Here is a 21,853-nt window from a genome sequence, read left to right as displayed (position 1 = left end):
AAAAAAAAAAAAGAAATAGATGCTTTGGCACATTCTGTTTAGTCTCTGACAGTCACATTTTCTTCTATTATTTCCTTCTTTTCTCTATCTCTGCTGTTGCCTCCACTCTTTTTGAAGTCTCATTTGACCTGAGCTCTGAAACGCATGAAGAATGTTCCTAGACCTGAAATGGGGCCAGAACACCTAGATTTTGCAAGGGAAGAGGCAGGGAAGCATGGATGGAAAGTTACTCTAGTTTAGGGATGAGGGTCCAGAGTCAGTGAGATCTGGGTTCTAATTTTGGCTCTGGCACTAACTAGCTGTGTAACTTAGAAAATTTGCTTAACTTCTCAGACCTCAAGTTTCTTTTTCTATAATGTCCATAATACAATCACCTATCTTACTGTTTTTAAGATTAAGTAAGACTGAGGACCTAAAGGACTTAGTACAATACTGAGCACATTTTTAATACCCAAAATATGCTGAATGGTAAGTAGAGAGTTTAAATAAATACTGTTAACTGAGGAGCCAAGCGCTGTGCTCAGCACCTTCCATATACTGTCTCCCTTTATTCTTCCCACAGGGAGGAATCCAAGTCTTAGACAGGTTAAGCATCATGTTGAATATCACACATATAAGCTCTTCAGCCTCCTAAACCTGCACTCTTGATACTGCTTCCCTATTACTTTCCAAAGATGTCACTCATGGAGACCTTGAAGGCCAGACCAAACAGTCTCTACTTCATTCTCTAGGCATCGGAACCCACTGAATATTTCTTGGTGAGAAGCCATGTCTATCTAAGCTTCGGAAGGGTGTCTGGCATCCATATGAATGACTGGGAGAGAAGGACCAGTCAGGAAGCTATTGCACTGGACTCCGCAGAAAGTGATGAAGCTCTGACTAAAGCAGGACGGAAGTGTGGAATGAAAAACAGGACGTGACTGAGGAAGGGCCTGAGCACCATACAGTGGGGGGACAGAAAGATGGTACAATGCAGCATAAGAAAAATACAGAAAAAAAGTGGAGAACAACTTTTCCAGAACAGCATCTCCCCTTCTCTTCTCCATTCAGAAGCTCTTGGAAATCCTGCAGACATTAGCATGGATACTTTTGAGGTAAGTGGAATGGGGAAAAGGTAGTTTTCTAGTAAATGGACTTCTTTGAGGGTTTTTTTGAAGTTGATATTAGCACCAGAAAGAAAGGAATCCTTGAAAGTTGGTACTAGAGCTAATTAGTGCCACCCACCATTCTGGAAAGCTAAAAAAAAAACGAGAATATTAAGGATATAGCTGACCAGCTATCATTACACTTCAAGCATGAAATAATGTGTGTGATAGTGCTTTGAATACTAGAAAGTATTACTGTAACATGACATCCAGTGATGTTTCTGAGGCACATCAGAGACAAAATATAGCCTGGTACCAGTCTCCGTGGTCCGGACTAATTGACAGGCTGATTATTACCCAAATCAGGTTTACCTGATTTCAACTCTTTTCCCATTAGTGCTCCCCTAAGATATTTATTCTTTCCAATATATCAGATTTAAAATATCAACTCTGGTGCCAAGTATTAAGATATTCACATTAAAACCACTGGCTTAAAGTTTAATTGTATTGATCTGATTTTTAGAGGCAGCTCTCACAAAAAATATTAGCTATGCTATGCTGCAATGCAACATTGATTCAAATTGGTATTGAACATAAAACCCACCCTGCAATAATGCAATCCGTAAACCTGCAGACGCAAAGACAAGAATCATCCAGGCCGATTCTCACCTTCCCCCCTGCTGATTCTCTCTCTCTCTCTCTCTCTCCTCTCTCTCTCTTTCTCACTATCTCTGTATTCTCTGTAGTCATCTACTAAGGGGTCCTCAAGCAGTGGGGGCTAGGGTAGGAAAGGGGGGTATCACGGGCTGAAAAGCTGAGGAATCAACTGGACAGGAAAGCATCATCGACTTCTGACAGATTGTCAGAGGCAGGCAGCAATTATAGAAAGTATGCAAGCCTAGGAAACAAATAAAAACAAATATACTCATTTATCTTCAGGTTTGGTTGGTGGCATTAGTTTAACTGAATAACTACAAGCAAATCACTTATGTGCATCTCAAATTTTAATAACCAAAAAGATGAGATAATGATCTGCCCTGCACACATCTGCCAAGTGGGTAGAATTAAGTTTTGGAGCTACAGAGAGCAGCTCAAACCCAGGATCTCCTTCTTGCCAACTGTAGAAGGCTGGACAAATTACTCTGTTAGCCCATATTTCCTCCTGAAATTGGGAGAAAGAATTCTCACCTCATCAGCACCACAGCAAGAATTAAATGAGATAATGTGGTGAATGCACTTTGTATAGAAGATATTCGATAAATGTTCTTTTCCTTCCTTCCTATTTTAAAGGGCTGTTATGGGAATCCAATTATGGTAGAAATGAATATACTTGAAAAAAATTTTAAAGATCTATGCAAGTGTAAAGCATTATTATTATGATCCTTCAATTCAATTTTCTCCTCTTATCCAGAGACTGGTGTTCTTTTCTTAAAAAAAAAAAAAAAAAAAAAAAAAAAAAAAAAAAGGTTTGTGGATAAAAGACGAGCTAAGAGGAATAGAGTTTAAAAACTGATGCAGACAGTGGAAAGCTAATGTTTCTTCATTCATTTCCAGCTTTGTGGTACTTGGTAAGTCAGCAAATAAAACCAATCAGTTCCAATTAACTTTCCTGGAAGTGAGGAGCCAAAAATAAAAGAGCAAGTTATATATGCATTTTTTAAAACCTTCTCAGTGCTGAAAAAGCCACTGAAGTCTAGTATAGTAAAAATAATAATAGTAATATGCAAAATCACTAACAAAATGCTAATTGCTACTGAAACAACACTCTTAAGACCCTCCAGTGACTGGGAAAGAGCAAGGTCTCTGGGTTCTTGTGGGTATTGCTCACAGTTTACTCATATAGTTGCAATTTGCAGGGACACTCTAAGGAATGCAGCTTCGTGGTTACCAAAAAGAAGTGGGTTTCTAAGGGCTGCACCCAAAGTTCATCAATAATGAAACCTCCCAAAATAGCAATAAAAAGCAGGGACTTCAATTTACAACTTCAATCTAAAAATGTGATGCTATCAGCCAATGAGCATGGCTGACGTATCAGCAGCTACCAGAAATAGCCTCAGTAATGCCATGGTAGAATGACTGGTGCGATGACTATTACAAAGACAACACATGCCAGGGCAACCCTCACATTTAGACATGACCCTGGGAGCACAGTGACACACACTGGAAGTCAGGAGGCTGAATTTAACTTCAGAAGAGACATTTCAAGACTCAAGTTTCAAGACACAATGAATTAGCCCATTACTTGTTAAAAAAAAAAAAAAAGTTACTCTTCTCCATATGCCTTTAAAAATAGGATTCTTCAGTATTGTCTCCATAGAAGCTTAGCATAGAGGCAGATCCTTCAGAGTAGAGTACTGCTCGCTCCCACAGCACTGCATTCTTCACTTAAAGCACGGAAGAAAGGAACTAGCATGTGTCTACCTTTAAAACATGTTGAAATACAGAAAACACTGCAAAATGGTCATTTTAAGCTTAAAGTCTAAACATTTTCTCCTTTCTGTCAGCTTTCCCTATCAAACTCCCCTCTTTATCCACAAATAACTTTTATTTCACTGGGGGTCCCACTTTTTAAAATCCAAACATATGGGATAGGTCACCTCTCTCAATACCCTCACTTGTCAAGTAGGAAATGTATCTTGCACATATTGTTGAGCCTGTCAATTCCTTGACTAAATGTTGTAACTCTGTTGATTTGGAATTATTAACGTTGTAACCAATAAACAAGAGAATACAAGCTGAAAGGGAAGCAAAAGCATTGGTGAGCCTCACTCCAGTTCTATACATTAAAATTCTCTTCGTTGTGGAGCTTTTTCATCTTTTGCAACTTGGGAAAAGGGTAAGATACATGCTAATTTTTTTTTTTAAGTTCACACCATCTAGCAAAACCATCCAAATCATTTTGGTGTGCAGAGATTTTATTTCTAATCTTTCTGTGCAAAATGCTTTGTTAAATCCTGATGACAACTTTTATGCATAATGCATAAAATAAACTTTGCCAAAATCTAAGGCACTTTTAAAAGCATGTAAACCCCGTTAGAAGCAAAATGACACATTACAGGGCATGTCGTTGCAATACGCTGGGAAAACCGCACTGCAAGGTTGACGGCGATCATTGTGCTCCATATCATTAACTTCCAAATGTCTAATATGTGTAGTTACCTTGGTTTACTTGCATTCAAAATTACATGCTATTTCTTATGAGATTCTTCATATATTGATGCCTAGTTTATGGACTACATAAATTCAGCACTGTCTTCAACACTTCTGGGAATCTTCACATTTTAAAAAGATCCAATACTGATTTCACATAACCAAGAAAATCTTGTTACTGACCAAAAAAAATAATTTTAAAAATGTATGTGTGTGAATTAGTATTTCTACACATATATCTATCATTTGATAAATGAAATAGGTAACTCCAGTTAAAATCTTATGGCTGTTTTTGCTTACTTAAAACCATAAAAATAGAGACGAGGAAGGAAAATGACTTAGCATTCAAAAGTAGGTACTATAAATCCTGCCATGGAAGAGCCAAATAAAAAAATAAATAAATAAAAATCAGAATAATAACAATGTATCACTAGCCAGTGTCACTAAAATGATTTGTTTTACTCCTCTAATCTTTACCATATCTAAACTGACTATAATAAATGAGTAATTGCTCTGAATACAGAGCAGTTAATTGAAAAACTGCACCAAGTATAAAACCAAGAAATCATAACACAAAATACAAGGTTTCATCAGTGTTTAGGAACTTGTCTTTGTCAATACTTTTAAGATTCAGTGTAAATGATATTGTTTACTATCATATATCATAGACCATCATGAATTATGTTAGATGTCCCATAAATATTGATGGTCTTAAGGTACAAGACATTTCATCAACACACATCCAGGTGTGAAATTCTGATGGGAGTCTGGCTTCTTCCTGAAAGAAAATGGTAGGATCTATAAGCACTTCATCTTAAAAGCCAAGTTTCTAAAAGCAGGCCCTCAAAAGGCGTGTACCAATTTGACAAAGAGTAAGCATCCCGTGGAAAGTGGAAGGTGTGGCATCTAGCTCATAGGCAGGTTTTTTGCTTTTTTTTTTTTTTTTTTTTCAAAGTCCCCCTCTGGACATTTCTTTACCATTGTGTGTACCAAACAATTCAAATCCTAAGAGGGGGGTGGATATCAGAATGCAGAAACAAAAACTACATTGTTGATTTCAAGCAGTGTTGTCCTGGGAGAGCACACATTTGTGTAGGCATCCCACAGCAGACAAAATAATTTTAAGAATTAGTTGAATGAAAGCAAAGGCACAAAGACAAGTTGTTAATTATTTGGGCCAGTGAAAAATGTTCTTTCTGGAAAATCTTTGAAAACCTGTAGCACCTGAATTTGCATGAAAGTTGTATTATATGAATATTTCTTTATTGAAAATAAAGCACTTTGGGCTCAGTTCAATAATAACAGCTTACAGGAGAGTAATTGAAGTTATCCAATTCTCTTCCTATTGAAAATGACCTACAGTACATACACACAGAGACACACACACAAAAAATCTGTCGTGCAATTTTATTGAGACCGAAGTAAAAAGGGATTGGGGTGAGAGGCACTGTGTGAGCATTTAACACGCACCAAATGATGATATGGTCGGGGAAAATTATCCCTTTTTCTTCTCATTCCTTTTCCAAATTCTCATCTTGTTCCACCTCCTGCTGAGCTCCTATTGACTTCAAAGAGAGGTCCATGGGGGTCCAGAGCAAGATGAGAATTTGGCCCTGCATGCATAATTTTTGTGCTCTCTTATTCATAACGTACACAATAAGCAGTGGATTTGAAAAGGCTCTAACAGAGGCTGATAATGGCTCCCGGACGATCACGTATCTTCTTGGTATACTAAATGATATCGTCAATTGTGCCAGTGGAAACACTGAAAACTCTGAGGAAAAGACCATGCCAAGTCTTTATTATTATCCTCATCTAGCATTATTACTCTAGTTAATAAAAACAATATTTATGCCATATTAGAATCAAAATCTCAACACTGTAACTTTTATAAGACCACACGCATTGCTGAATCTTTGTAAGAAAGAGGATGTACAGAAAATTCTGAAATCTTCCCACAAGGAATCTCATCACGTCAAGATTCAAGACGACGCCATGTCAACCAGCATAGTGTGGCAATAACACAAAATTACTGCAATGATGAAGAATGAACAGGTGGGATAAAGTCACTTTTTAGAATACTGGTAGGGAAAACAAGTTTCTGTATCCCAGAACTGCAAATGACACAGAAGTTGTCAGAAGGAAAAGTTGAGAAGGGATAATGCTTGGGTGGGGTCTGGGAAACGTACCAGCAACTTATTCTAGCATCATGAGTAATTTTTTGAGGGGGGAGAGTGTAGGGGAGATGGGGGGATAATAATACCAACTCACAACCTGATGGAAACTGACCATCTTGAGTAGCAAGAGAAATACTATAAAATGACTTTAGTTTCTTATTCACATATGAAAGCATTCAGTCACATACAGACAAATGAGGAACAGGTAAAGATAAATCAATCTACCTAACACACATATGGGTCCCTCATTATTTCATCCTATAAAGTTTGTATATAGGTATGTGGTTAATCTCGTATTTTTCACTGTCCTGTCCTTAAAGGATAATTTACCTCCTCAAACATTGATGTCTGACTCTCTACTCTATAGTATCAAAGATAGACAAGACCATGGAAATGCTGAGCACCTCATTTACATATGTAATTTTCAGATATTAATCACTTCAATACTTCCTGATATCCAGGATCCTTTCCATGGATTTTCAGTCCACTTGAGATGCATTTGTAACTCAGATGGGCAGCAAAAGTGCCATTCCCTATTTACAGATAAGGCCTACAACTCACAGAAGGTGGTTGACAAAAATTTAAACGGCTTCACAAATCTGTGAAGCACTTTGTGGATTGTTTACAAAGCAGTTTCACATGCTTTATTTCATTTGTTCCTCTCAACAATACCAGAGGTCAGTTCAAGGGAAGAAAGTGGGACTCCCGATTACCAGAATAGCCTGCAACAGACCTCTTTGCCCTAGCAAAGAGGACACTTTATTGAGAATAGATATATTGCATCTTTAACCATGACTTTCTTTTACTGGATATGTTGCATCATCCCCAGCATGTGACCTTTTTCTCAGCTATTAGCATTGCTATTATCACATAGATATGCAAAAGGGGGAAAAAATGACAGTAACTCAGAAACACTAATATATGTGTTGGTGTAATAGTGTATATACACCTAGCTTTCACTTCTTTGAGATGAACATTGTGTTGACACAATATTATCTGTTTCTACCTATATGACTCAGTAATGCATGCCTCTGGTAACTGATCAGGGAAAACAAGATTTGCTTGATATGCCCGTGTTTTTCCTCCTTGAGTCACTATTTAAAATGGAATTCATGGATTTGTAGTTCTATGGGTCCCCAGCACCCGACTAAGCACTTAGTATAGAGTAGGTAATCAATAAATACTTCTGAGATGGATGAATCAATCAGTGCATATATTGTGCAGAAAACACCCTTTTAAAATAATTATTTGGGTCATTTGCCTTTAAGAAGTTACTCTCAACTTGAAGCCAATTGAAAATTTTAGGCTGTATGATTTGTTTTTCTGATTGGCCCACTACTGTAGGCATTTAAAGGTGGGCCCAACAAGAATTTAAGACATAGACATGAAATTATAACTCAGGCTTTTTTATAGTCTAGTAAAAAAAAAAAAAGCCCTATTTAAAGAGGCCTTTTCTACTTGTCTTTTTTTCTACTTGCGGTCCAAGAATCCACAACAAAACACAACATACAGGCAAAAATCACATGTAAATGGTTGAAGCACATGGCATGCAACTGTCTCACATTCTCACAGCCTTAAGTAGTAGAAGATTATCTTTTTAACGAGTATAATTTTATTTTTCACTAGATATCTATCAAAGGAAAGATTACAACACAGCAGCTGGAACGCTGGAACCTACATAATGTATTGCACATTTTAATCATGTTGGATAAAACACTCTTTCTATGGATATCAATTATACTAATGACTCCTATATAATACTCTCATGTGCCTACGGGATATGTATTGTCACCTCGCTTTTGTCATAAAAATAGTTAGTAGCTCTGGATCCACACTGAAGTAGTTGCTTTCATTTTTATATAATGAATGAGTAACACTGTAAAAAAAGACATTTTATTCCATATTAGTTTAACAGAGTAAAGAGATTTCACATATGACAGTGCTAAATATACTCTTAAGCTGCTAATAAAGCCAAAGCCTGCAGGGAAAAATTCTAATGATGAGCAATGCCAGAAGTTTGTATTTCTGAAACTAAAGCAAAAAAATGTTCCACTTAGGTATAATTTCTAAATATCTTTAAAAAGGAACAGGGATTTCTAATAATTTCATTTCCAATAAATCTCCTTAGTCAATTTGGAATCATTTTATTTGCAATAAATCTCCTTAGTCAGCTTCAAACACAAGCATACTTTTTTTTTTCTTTTCCCATAGTGCAATGTTATGGAGGAAGCTTCTTTGAATGTGTCTTTAAAATTAATAATGACAACAGAAGGTATGATTCATAGCCACACTACTATATGATTCCTTTTTGTCAACAGAGCAAGAATTTCTGCTAGAATGGTTGAATATTATTCACCTAAAAATAAATAAATGAGCACTTGACCAAACTCCTCAGGTTGTGTTCCAGAAACGCCTTAGCTGAGGGTCCATCAGTGTCCCCATCCTTCAGAGTACCTGCTAGCAAGGCTAGACTTGAGGCTTTACGAGAATTTCCATTATAAACTTCTAGTTTCCAGATTTAATAAATCAGTCATAAAAATGTGCTCAAAGCTGAAACTTGGCAAAGCAATTTAAAGAAAAGAGAAAAACTTCTGCCTGGGTCATTTTTAAGTTACACAAGTATAAAAAGATACAGCTGGGAAGGAGTCTCAGAAGCATTCCCCTTACAAATAGTTTTGAAGGCATATGATTTTAATTACATAGAAAACTGGTCAAGTGATTGGTCCACAGTATAGTCAGACTATTTGGGGTGGTTTGAAGAAAAAGGTAAAATAATGAAGTTATTTAAATTCCACCTAGAAGCTTTTAGATGTGCATTTTCAATGTCATATTCTCTTCAGTTCACCAGAGTTTTTGAAAAAAAGCACTGGATCATCACTTGCTTCTCCTATTGTTCAACTAAATTTGGCATGCATCTGAAAAGATCTTGGGATAGTCTCTCTAATCTAAGGACTAGCATTTATAAACCTTATAAGGTATGTATGCATACATTTAATTATTTAGGTAGCAAAACAATTATCTGCATTAAGAGAAGTGTTCAGTTTCTCCAATATATCTTTACAAATATCGTTTCTAAATTTTATGGGTCAACTCATTTAAATATGTCGATAGATCCATTTGAACACTAAATCTTCTAGTACATATTAAGTGTTTATTGGATTCTAGTAATACAACCAAACAGAATATTTGTTAGTTGGTTATGTTCTCTGTCCCTCTTCAACAGCCAACAGAGACACTGGTGATTTCTCATCACTGATCTGAACATTAATAATTAATACATAAACATGAGGTCTAAGAAGAATTCCGTGAGGTAAGAGTCTTTGTAAGCTAAATTTCTTCCTTCCCTCCAAAAATGGGACATTAATTCCTTGGTATTTAAGTATTAATTTTTGACCATTCAAGACTTATTCTGAAGGTTCATAAAGTGTTTTCTTTAATTTTTGCTCATGTTCATAGTGAGATAGGTATATTAAAAGAATGAGTTAGGAAGTGAGCCTGGCCAGCTGTGTGCAATCCTTATCTTGATTTAGCTTCCTTTTCTAATCACTTTTATGTAGTTAGTAATAATATCTTTGTTTCTTTGTGGGAAAAAAAAATCCTTAAAATAAAAGTAACTGGCATTGAAAGTGACATAGACTAAAAGTAATAATTATTAGTCATAGACTGGTATAATACAGTGTCTTTGTAATTGGACTGCCTGGATTCAAATCCCAGATTCATTCATTTTCTATTTGTGTGACTCTGGGCACATTATTTATTTATCCTAAAGTTCAATTTCTTCATTTGAAAAAAGGGATGAAAAGAAAATAATGCTTCCTCATACGTTTTCTAAGAATTAGTGACCTTTTAGCACTTCCCCAAGTATATGTGACATAATATAAGTACCCAGTAAACTATCATCATCATCATTATTATTATTCCCATCACCATCATTATCGTTATCATCAAGGAGGAGTTAGAGAAGTAGCCCCAAATAACTCCCACCAAAGCATCCCAAGATTTTATAGCTCCCACCCTCTATATCAAATAGTTTTTATCCTGTCTCCTCCCTTTAAGTTCCTTTTGGCTTCTCTATATTCACTCTCACTCAACTCTTTGAAGTCTTACTTTCAAGCACAACAATTTGCCCCTGTTCAATGAAGGCAAGGGTTTTATGTCCACCTACTAGTCAACAGTACGAATAGTCCAAGACTTTGAAAAAGATTTAAAAACCATACTCATCAAATTGCTATGTGACACACCTGGCATTCTATGCTAGATGATAGAATCAAGATTATAAGGACCTGACAGACAAAAATGATAGGTTGAAACAAACATCGTGGTCAAATCACATTTGGAATATTGGATTTAGTCCTGGGCAAGAATAAGCTGAATTGCACCTAAAAGTCCATTAGAATGAGAAGAGGACATAAAAACCCCAATATCTGAGGAAGGACTGAAATATCTGTCAACATTTTTCCCAGATAAAGACTGGGCAGTCAAGAATATGCTTTTCCAAATATTTGAAAGGCTTTTTTTTGGGAATAGTTATTGTTCTTATTCTACATATTTTCAAAATTTTTGACCAGAGCCAGTAGATAGGTAGGTAAATTAAAAGTCATTAAAAGAAAAATTTTTCAAACTATTAGAAATTTCTAAAAGAGATGATTACCATCAAGAAGTGCTAAGTTCCTAGTTTTCTCATCTTGATTTTTGTATTTTATTTTTATTCTTATTGGGCAAGGCAGTGACTCAATGTACCTTTTATGTTGACCTCTCTTCTGATCTCTGACCCAAATATCCACTAGATTTCCAAAAGGTCCCTCAAAGCAGATGCACCATCTGAATACCTTAGTATGCTCCTATTCTGGGCCATGTATCTCACCTCTCAGTCACCTAAGACAGAAATAAAGGGTCCAATTTCTCTCCATCTTGATGATGACTACAATGATGTTGATGATGGCAAATACTTTCTGATGAGTTTTTACTATCTGAAGTCAATGTGCTAAATATTTACATATGTAACTTCACATAACCTTTATAGTACTTTTGTAATGTGTCCATTATTATTTTCATTTTATAGGAGAAGCTGAAGCTTTGTAGGTTAAGCAGCAGAACTTGAATTTGTAGTCAAGGGTGCCTGACTCTAAAGTCTTTATGATTATCTCCTCTACCACAAGCCTTTCCAATTAGTTATCTGTTCTACCTTAGAAAGTTCCTCACTGCAGGGCTTCTCCCTTTTCACCCTCTTTGCAACTAAGGCAACTCTGGCTCTTTGCATGGCTGGTTTCTTCCCTTTCATGTAGCAGCTTCTGTGTCATCCTAACTAAGAACACCTCCTTCCCCCTACTCTTATGGTACTCTGACCATAGTGTTCATAATTATCAATACACATATGTAGCATACACACACACACACACACAGCCCAATTTTTTAAAGAAATGGAAGCTCCATGGGGGAGAACTTCCTATCTTGTTCGTCTCTGAATCTCCACCACCAAGAGTACTGACAGCTAGCTTGCACTCAATATTTGTTGATTAATTGGTTAATGGGATACACATTTTATCCTGGCTCCTCATATGTAGTTTTCCACCACTTGATATGGTTCAATCTCTTACCATCTCATCTAGACAACAGTAATTGCTTCCACTCCCTTTTAATTTGAATACAAATACAGAAAGAATCATGTCTTCTGCTCATAACTCACTCTTTGACTATAGAATAAGTCAAAACTTGCAAATGCGTCATTGAAAACATATTAACACTCCATCTGCAGCCTTTGAGGTTTCAGCCATACTTCACTACCAGCGTTGTGTGAGCAAGCCATATAATTTCATGTCTCCTTGTGTCTCTTTATGCTGCTCTGCCTCAGAAACCCCTTTTTTCCTCTCCTGGAAAAAAAAAAAAAAAAATCTTTAAGAATCATCTCTTCTGCAAAGGTTTTTCTGGCTCCATCTTCCAGAGAAAAGTTAGACATTTCCTTACCTCCATGTTTCCATTGCACTTTGCCCATTATTTTATTTAGTATTTATGGAATTGTATTACAGTTAATTATGCACTTTGCACATGTTACCAACTAGAGTTACGATTACAGTGCTGACATACAATAAATAGTTAACAAATGACTATATTTTGAATAAAGGAGAAAGTTGAACTAAACGATTTCTCATGTCCTTTCATATTTAATATTTTACATAGCTTTACTGATTTTGTTATTTGCAAATTGGAAACCATTTTGGTAGCCCATGGAAAATTATTTTAAATTTTGATCCATATCTACTCATTAAAGGCAGTTAACTTTAAAGAAAACATCTAGGGATCCCTGGGTGGCGCAGCGGTTTGGCGCCTGCCTTTGGCCCAGGGCGCGATCCTGGAGACCCAGGATCGAATCCCACATCAGGCTCCCGGTGCATGGAGCCTGCTTCTCCCTCTGCCTGTGTCTCTGCCTCTCTCTCTCTCTGTAACTATCATAAATAAATAAAAATTAAAAAAAAAAAACATCTATAGGGACAAGAGTGGGTAAGAAATTCAGATACAAAAATTCCCAAGTTCTTTACTATTAACTTCAATTCAGCAATTACATTTTTTAAAAATTAAAACTCTCTTGGGCAGCCTTGGTGGCTCAGTCAATTAAGTGTCTGCCTTCAGCTCAGGTCATGATCTCTGAATGCCAGGATCAAGCCCAGCATCAGCTCCCTCCTCAGCAGGGATTCTGCTTTCCTTTCTGTCCTTCATCCCACTCAAGCACTCTTTCTCCCTCTCTCTCTCTCTCAAATAAATAAAATCTTAAAAAATAAAATAAAAAATCTTATATACTTCTAGTGAAAATTTAAATGGACAAATCTATTGGGCGGTCAAGTTAGCAATATGTATTAGGAGCACTATAAATGTTTATGGTCTTTGACCCAGCATTTGACATCTAGGAAATAACTAGGAAGAATAAAGCTACAAAGTCAATTGTATTACTAATTTGTTATTGTATTATATATTATTTTATTGTCATACTACAATACCACAAATAAAATTGGAAACAAAGTTTAATAACAAGAGAATAAAGAATAGTTAAGTAAATTAGAGTATATCCATACAATTAGAATATATTTTTAAATAGTCAAGAACAAGAAAAAATAATGATATGAAAAAAAGTAGCAACGAGTGTTTACCATATAATCCCAAATATATACATATGTATGCATATACACATACATATACAGACATATACTTGTGTGTGAGATAAAGAGTGACAGAGGAAGAACACTAACATATAACCTCCAGGTGATGAGACTATGTACAATGATAATTTTCTTCTTTATTTATTATTTATATATTTCTTTATTTTTCTTCTTTATTTTCCAACTCAATAAAAATGAATATATAATTCTTACATGTGAGATTTTAAAAATCTGGCACCAGGACAACCTAAACACTTTCAACTATGTAGAATCTTCCCTATATTGAAGCCTAGTAGGATTCTTAGCAAACAATGCACTATAAACTTTGTTCCAAGCAAACGTTCCCTCCACACAAAGTGCCTTCCATGCAGCATAAGTTATAAAATGTCTTCACAAGTTTTAACCAAATATCTCAGTAAAAAGTGGAGTATTGAAAGGAGTAAATCTAAGAAACAAAGAGGATATATAACTTTTGGATAAAGTTGACATATGAAAGTGATAAACGGTTAACATAATGTACCACAAAGAGAAGGACATGTGTGGGAGAGATGCCCTAATATATCATATGTACATATTCATATCTAAGTAGAAATGCAAAATATATCCCATCTGTTTTCACCCTCTTTTCATCCTCTTCAGTTCCTCAAACAGCTGGTTGCGCAGCAGTGTACTTTCTTGGCAATCTCTTGTTAGAGGAAGAGAATGGCTTCCATTATTGCCTTGATGGACCAGAGGTGGTTAATGGGGCCAATCCAAGATGACAGCCACTGTCACAGAGTAAGCACATATTTCCTGGCATAATGAGTGGTCCTGGGTTGTTAATTCAGTCTTTAGTTATTATTCCTGCCAGGTACATTTTATCTATCTTTAGTTATAAAATATTAAAGTGTCAGGACACTAACAACAAATATCTATTTAAATAAGGTGGTAGAAGGCAAGAAACTCACACAGATTGATCTCACTGCAGTTACAACGTCATACATACTCCCTGAGTAGTTTGATGTTATTTGGTATCATCACCATCACCTTGGTATCTACAAGATTGAATCACAATAGTGAAAAGAGCTTTTTGAGTATTGTCATTTCATTCATATAAAAATTATGTTCCTTCTGACTCAAGTCAGATGGCCATCATCTCAATGGTCTCAGGATGTTCTTGTGTAGTGACTTTAGTGTCTGTGGGTCAGAGGAATATTCTTTTCATAAGCAATATTCAATGATAATATGCTGCAAAGGGAGGATCACTAGGAATAATGCGATCTGGGTTTGGGTTCTACCTCTACTTCTTATAAATGGTGTGATTTAGGACATGTCATTAAGCTCACTCACTTTCAAATTTAATATCTTCTAAGCTAAAAAGGAGTGGAACCCTAGAAATCTATGCTTCCAGCCCAATGGTTCTCAACCAGGTGTAATTTTGTGCCCAACCCTTCCTCCCAGCTACTCTTCCATCCACCCAGAAAACATTTAGCAATGTTGGGAGAAATTTTTGATATTGTCACAACTTGGGGAAAGGAGCTACTGGCATCTAGTGGGTAGAAGCTAGCGATGCTGCTAAACATCTTATAATGCCTAAGACAGCCCCCACAACAAAGAATTATGTGGCTCCAAATGTCAATAGCACAGCTTTGGGAAAGCCTGCTCTTCCCTCTAGTTGCACACTATCACAGGAGAGAAATTCAAATGAGTGTTAGATCAGAACTTCAAACAATTACTTTTAGGTTATTTAAGTTTGAACATTGATAGTTGGATGCTAGACTCACTCAGGTGATGGGTAGTGAGGTTCATCTTCTTGAAGATGGAAAATATTTAGAGAAATCTCAAATATCACCACTGATTTCAACTGTCACAACTGCTTAATTAATGTGGAATTATTCATATAAAATTAGCTGTCTACACCTGAAGCACCAATTGCATTTTCTCTTATCTCAGTAAGGGCAGCTTAAAAAAAAAATCTATTTTCACATCACCAAATGTCTTAGCATCATAAATGTGATACAACTTGAAAATAAAAGTGGGCTTATCTATAGGTTGGTCTATTTAAATAGTTGAGCATTTACTTGGTTATTTTCCTTAACTCTGAACTTGGTTATTTTTTCCAACTCTAAGCTTGTCAATGGCCTCATCTTATTGCCATAATGTGAGAGTTAGAAGACAACATATTCTTCTTGGGATTTCATTGCTAAAAAGGGTAGAGAAGATTCAAACATCAATGATCATTAATCAAATGCAAAGATTAAGAAAAGTCCACAAAGTTCTTTAAAAAGTCCACAAAGTTCTTTAAAAAGTCAGAATTTTATAAAATTAAAGAAAGCTATATATAAAAGATAACATTTCTTAATACGTTTGTTTTTCTTTCTTTAACAGGAGAACAGTGAAAAATGTGTTACACTAATCCACATTATAGTTTGATGTGTTCTTTGGAAAAAAAACAGAAAAATCTGCCTTATCTTTTTTCTTTAAAACTGCAACAATTTTGAAATCGTTCTTGTCACCATGCATCCTCAAAAACTATAGATTCATGATGGAAGTTTCTACCATTCACCTTAACAATTTCAGCACAGATGCTGTCAAATTCAAAAGTTCTGTTTTCAGTTGGTTTCTGGTGTTGCCACACCCTATTAATATGGTGACAGAAGAGTAAATTTGCCTTAGATAGGAAGTTCCAAGATAGCTTCCAAACACATATGCAAATGCATTCAGTAAAAGTCTTAGATAAATGGGTCTTCTGCAAATCCTTCAATAAACACAAAATGACTTTTTTCATATTGATCAGTTTAGCTCTCAATGAGTGTGAGGACCATAGGAAATCATGGAAGAACCTAATGAACTTGCCCAAGAAATGTTGGATAGATGTATTCATATTTGACCATCCTACCATTCGTTCTTCATGACACAGGCTTTCCTTTGAAGCTCTGAGTAGATACTTCCATTTCTTTCACTTATAGTGGATGCAATTTTAGAAAGCTCTAAAAGCCTTGTACTAACAGTCAATCAACTCTTAAAGTGCCTCGTCATTCTTGTCAAATCAGCCTTAATGTTTCTTGGCAGAAAATCCAATTGTTTCAATATTGGTGAACTTCAAAGAAACTCCAAGTTAATGCTGAGGAGGATTCTCCATTTTCTAACAGAAAGACTGGTACAAATTCCTTAACTTGATTTGAGTGTTCAAGCTTTAGTCTTTTGACAACATAAATTTTGCCATGCCAGTCTGATATCCTAGACGGAGCAATGGACTTGAAGATCAAAATATCTGCCTGACTCACAGCTCTGCCATCCAAAAGTGGTGGGTCTTTGGGTATGTTACTTCACATCACTGTGTTTCAGTTACCATTATGGGATAACAACACCTAATTCATGGAGCTATTGTTGGCATTAAATGAAAACATGTGAATGTACTTTGTATATTGCCAATCACTATACAACTGTCAGTTATATTATCATTTCTGCCTTAAAGCACGTATTGAGCGAATACACAGAGCAGACTAATCCAAGGATACAGGTAGTAGAACACACATCACTGTGATCCTGTGTATTAATATCATAACAGCACAGTCTTTCTCTAGATTACAAACAACCCATTTACATAAACTGTGAAGGAAGAACCAGCTCCTACTACCCAAAAAGGTTATTATCTTTTTTTTCCTTAATATAAAATGTATAGCAAGAGGATGATCTCATGAGCTTCTATTTTTAGAAGGGAAAAGAGTTTATAAACTATGGGTACACAATAAGAAGACACCCTTGCCAGGAGAGATATCACTGTTGAAGAAAGTGGCTCCTAGTATTCAGAAGCAGATCTCAGATGCATATTCTTATGGGAATAATGTTAGGTGTAAGAAGTGTTGTTGAAATAAGATTTGCCATCACTGTTATGCTTCTGGTTTCTGGATATGTGCACGGGAAGACTTTACAGACAGCCTCTAAACTCAACCATCACACATGGCATTTTTCTATAGGAAAATGTGTTTTAAATACAAATAAGTTTAGAACATTTAGAACTCAACTCTGCTTAGAGATTGCTTATATAATCAATTAAATATAAATTGTGTTTCAAATCTGCCAGGGTCAGATTTCCTGAGGATGGAATCAGTGACTTGCCTGCTAGTAAATTCATAATGGTTCACTGTTGACCTTGATGCTTTATTGAGAACCCAAATATCACAGGAATGGTGTCAGCCTGCTTTGGTACAGATCATCTTTATCTGAGTGATTTCCTACTACCTTAAATTGTGCTTATCTAATGAGATAATGGGTTTGTTTTTTTTTTTTTTAAGATTTCTTTATTTATTTGAGAGAGAAAGAAAGTGAAAGAGAGAGTGCACATACAAGCAAGTGCATCAGGGAGAGGCAAAGGGAGAGCAAGAAAGAATCCCAAACAGACTCCACACTCAGTGTGGAGTCCAATGTGGGGCTCAATCTTACTGCCCTGAGATCATGACCTGTGCAGAAACCAAGAGGCAGATGCTTAACCAACTGTGCCACCCAGGTGGTCCATGAAACAGTGTTTTGATACATTCCACTTATTTGAATAAGTGGAGCCAATGAAATTGGCCTTTTTCTTCTTCATTCCCAATGACTCCATTCTTAAATATTAGTGCTCTTTACAACCTAATACAAATATTATTAAAGAAATCCTTTTTAAAAATTACCAGTAAATTAATGACTATGGTCCAGATGATCCTATCATCTCAGCTGTTTCTCCTTATGCCAATTAATAGCTGTGACCCAATGAGTTGTATGGGGATGTGCAATAATTCTAGTAAGTATGAATATTATAGCGTCATATTAAAGTCTGCTTATTGTAGCCCAATAGACTCAACCTAATTCTGTTTTTTCCAGAAAAGAAATCATAAATACTGGCATAAATTTTAGCATATACTTTTCAGTGTCCTAAGTATGCCAGTTAGTTTGCTAAATATGCTGTGGTGCCTTTGAATATTTTTTTTAAGATATCATTTATTTATCCATGAGAGAGAGAGAGGCAGAGACACAGGCAGAGGGAGGAGCAGGCTCCATGCAGGGAGCCCGACGCCGGACTCGATCCCGGGACTCCAGGACCATGCCCCGGGCCGAAGGCAGGCACCAAACCGCCAAGCCATCCAGGGATCCCCGCTTTTGCACATTCTATTCCCTCTGCCTGGAATCCTTCCCTCCATGCCTCTCAGAGAGACCCTCTCCACTTCCTCTCATACAGTGTTAAATCAAAGCTAATCTATATGGTCTTCCCTACTCTCCTCAGACCTGTCCCAGCCCAAATACAATCTCACTTGGTCCATGTGTTACTCTCCCATAGTACTTTGCACTGAGCTCCTCTAGCACTTACATTGTCATCCTATAAATACTTGTTTACAGACTTTTGCTGAGAATAGGGAATATATTACTCATGTATAGTAACTACAGAATAAACTATGAATCAAGTAAATAGTTAATCATTCTTTTCTGACATGAGTAAGTGGTACTGAGTGTCAAGTATTGTGCTTATGGTGTTTAAACTTCCTGACAGATTAAGAAGTTTCACAGGGTATTCATTAATCACATCTATTTCATCATTCAGTGAATCATTTAAGATGTATTTGTGGTTTCTGTATATCCACACATGGACAGGAGATGATAGACTCTGCATTATCCATGTTCCCCTACTTATTTGAGTCTCTCACTAGAACCATGAAGCTATAATGCCACTCTGGTGGATGCCTACCTGAAACTCATTTGGAAGTCTAGTTCTCCAAGAATAGTTCAGTAGAAGACTTGAATTTGGTTGGACTCTCAGCATTTCTGCTCACTATTTGTGTAAATTTGAGAATGTTACTAAACCTCTCCAGACCTCACATCTATAAACTGAGAATGATACTTATCTCACAGGGATACTAGACAATATGAGTAGAACACCCTAAAGGGTGTCTGCATTGAACAGGAATCAGTTTAAATCTGCTTGCTTTCCTTGTCTATTCCTGCCCTCCTTCAACAGCTAAATGTGATGTAACCATATTGGAGATAATCCTAATAACCAAGGGAGAAAAACTGAATATATAAGTAGGGATTTTTAAAAACATGTATTAAGTCACCTGCATATGAAAAGGACCTATAATATCAAATACCTCATTCATTTATTTACTCACTTATTCAAGAATATTCACTAAAAAAAAAAAAGAATATTCATTAAATGCCTAACTTCTAGAAAGCTTAAGCATACTTTGAATATATAGCAGTTAAGACAGATGATATTTTTTACACAGTTTATTTATTCACTTATTATTTACTCACTTGTTTATACACACACATCCTATTTCTTTTACCCTAGGAGTTGCTTTGTTTGTTTTTGATAGACCAAGAAGCAACATTTGTAGACTTCAAAAACAAAGCTAAATAACCAAAATTTGACTACAAAGTGTCTCTCTCAACACAGGGCAATATTTTTCACCCTTTTAAGACTTTTGGTCCTGTAGCCTCCAAACTATAAAGAAACCTAATGCTTAAGGTTACATAGAAAGGTTACATAGAAACAGTTTGTATTTTCTAAGCATGGAAGTTTTTTTATAGCTTCTTAACTGAGACAAAAGTTTCATGTTGGATGGATTCCCAATAACATGTTTTTAAGGTTATTACAATGTCTTGCACATAGTGGCTGCTCAAGAAAGTGCTGCTCAAGAAACATTTATTGAATTAATGAAGTTTTAGAAGAGCCTTTATTTATTTTAGTTCTAAAATGCCTAGGAAGGCATTACAAGCCAAAAAATGCCTTAGAAATAATCACTGAATGTTGACTGAAGAGCAAAGAATAGAATATCATGCATTGTGCCAGTTCTTCTGCCTCTACTGGAAAAAACAGGTTGGCTATCTAAATAAATAAAAATTTTTCACAGCTGGTGACTTTTGGAATTTAATTATGAGATGAGAAGGAACTATTTTTTTTTACTGGGGAGGACCATGAATTGGTCTCACCCACTGGAATGATTTAGGAAGCATATTATACTGAGAATAAGTAACATAAGAGAAAAAGGATAAAACACCCACCCACTGGTACATGAATATACTAAATATTCATTCCATTGAGCTTACTGTCAACTTCCTCCTTTTTGCTTTCATGGAGAGACCTGGGAGCCTTCCTATTTTGTTTTGTTGTAGCAAGGGTGGCTAATGGTACTTCATTGGGTCTCTCTGCACTTAGGATGCATCTATATTTCTGCAGGGAGTGAGGCTCTCACTGCATCAGATGATGAAGAATACCCCTGCTCCAATGCCCACATGGCATTGTACAATGCTCACTGAGGCAACACTAACTTCATGCTCTGCACTGGAACGATGGTAAAATTGGGGAGCTAGATGTGTACTTAGGATTTCTTAGTTGTTTGATCACATCGATGAAAGGATGTGCAATCAATCTCCCCCTAAGACAGTGAGTGGTATTGGCCATAACTCATTACTCCGTCAAGGATTTGGCATTTCAATCGATGGGAAATGATGTGTGATCATTCTAATTTATTATACATCATTTCCCATCAATCGACGAGCTGAAGCCTTGACATAATAAGTACTTACAGACACTGTCAATCATTCCTGGTCCAAATATCTCCCTGCGCTGCCTTTTGGGATATCCTCAAATCGTCATGAAAATGGAATGTGCCCCACAATCACAAATGCAATGATTTCATTCAGCAGAAGACTTCGAGGTGACTTCCTACTGGGGGATTCCATGAGCCATTTCTTAAACACTGGACCATCCATCAAGGTAAAGGGGAGGAAATTGATGAATATTCTGATTAGCCATGATTTTCCTCCTAACCTGTCCAAGTGGGATTCAAAAGATGGTGGTATCGCTAGAATCATGGAGGTACACTTCTGTCTTTGAAAAATGCCAATCTTCTCTACCTCAAAAATTTAAAAATCTCAAAAAATTTAGCATTTCCTGAGTACTTTTTGGAATAAAGTCAAAGCACACTGATTTCCCTGCCTTTCTGTCACTGTGACATCACAGGTGAGCAGATCACCAAATAGTATCAAGATAGCAGAGCTCATGAATTACTGGTACTTTTCAATAAGATCCCTCAGCTGTTTTTAATGCCTATACTGAAGCAATGGATGAGAACTATCTTGTTTGGTTAGTTCTATTTGTTTGAGGTTTGATTCTCATGAAAATAAAATAAGGGGGAAAATCCTCAGGTGCATGTACTAAAACGAGTATTCAAAGTCATGATTTTGGACATAGCAACCCTACATATGGTGACTCCAAAAACTGCCTACCTTTTCATCTGAGCATTTTTGATAATTTTGAAAATATGTCACGACA

General features: G+C 36.2%; 1 long non-coding RNA gene across 1 annotated transcript in view; it reads right to left on the bottom strand.

The window, feature by feature from the left end:
* LOC102152020 overlaps positions 1-21,853 on the bottom strand; it is a 190,942-nt gene that overhangs the window by 94,281 nt on the left and 74,808 nt on the right. The window contains exon 3 of the long non-coding RNA XR_005361299.1: positions 12,099-12,282. This is a non-coding gene — a long non-coding RNA (uncharacterized LOC102152020). The remainder of the gene's footprint in view (positions 1-12,098; positions 12,283-21,853) is intronic.

This window comes from Canis lupus, chromosome 6 (assembly GCF_011100685.1).
Source record: "Canis lupus familiaris isolate Mischka breed German Shepherd chromosome 6, alternate assembly UU_Cfam_GSD_1.0, whole genome shotgun sequence".
Taxonomy (NCBI): domain Eukaryota; kingdom Metazoa; phylum Chordata; class Mammalia; order Carnivora; family Canidae; genus Canis; species Canis lupus.
This window is presented reverse-complemented; position numbering and strand designations above follow the sequence as displayed.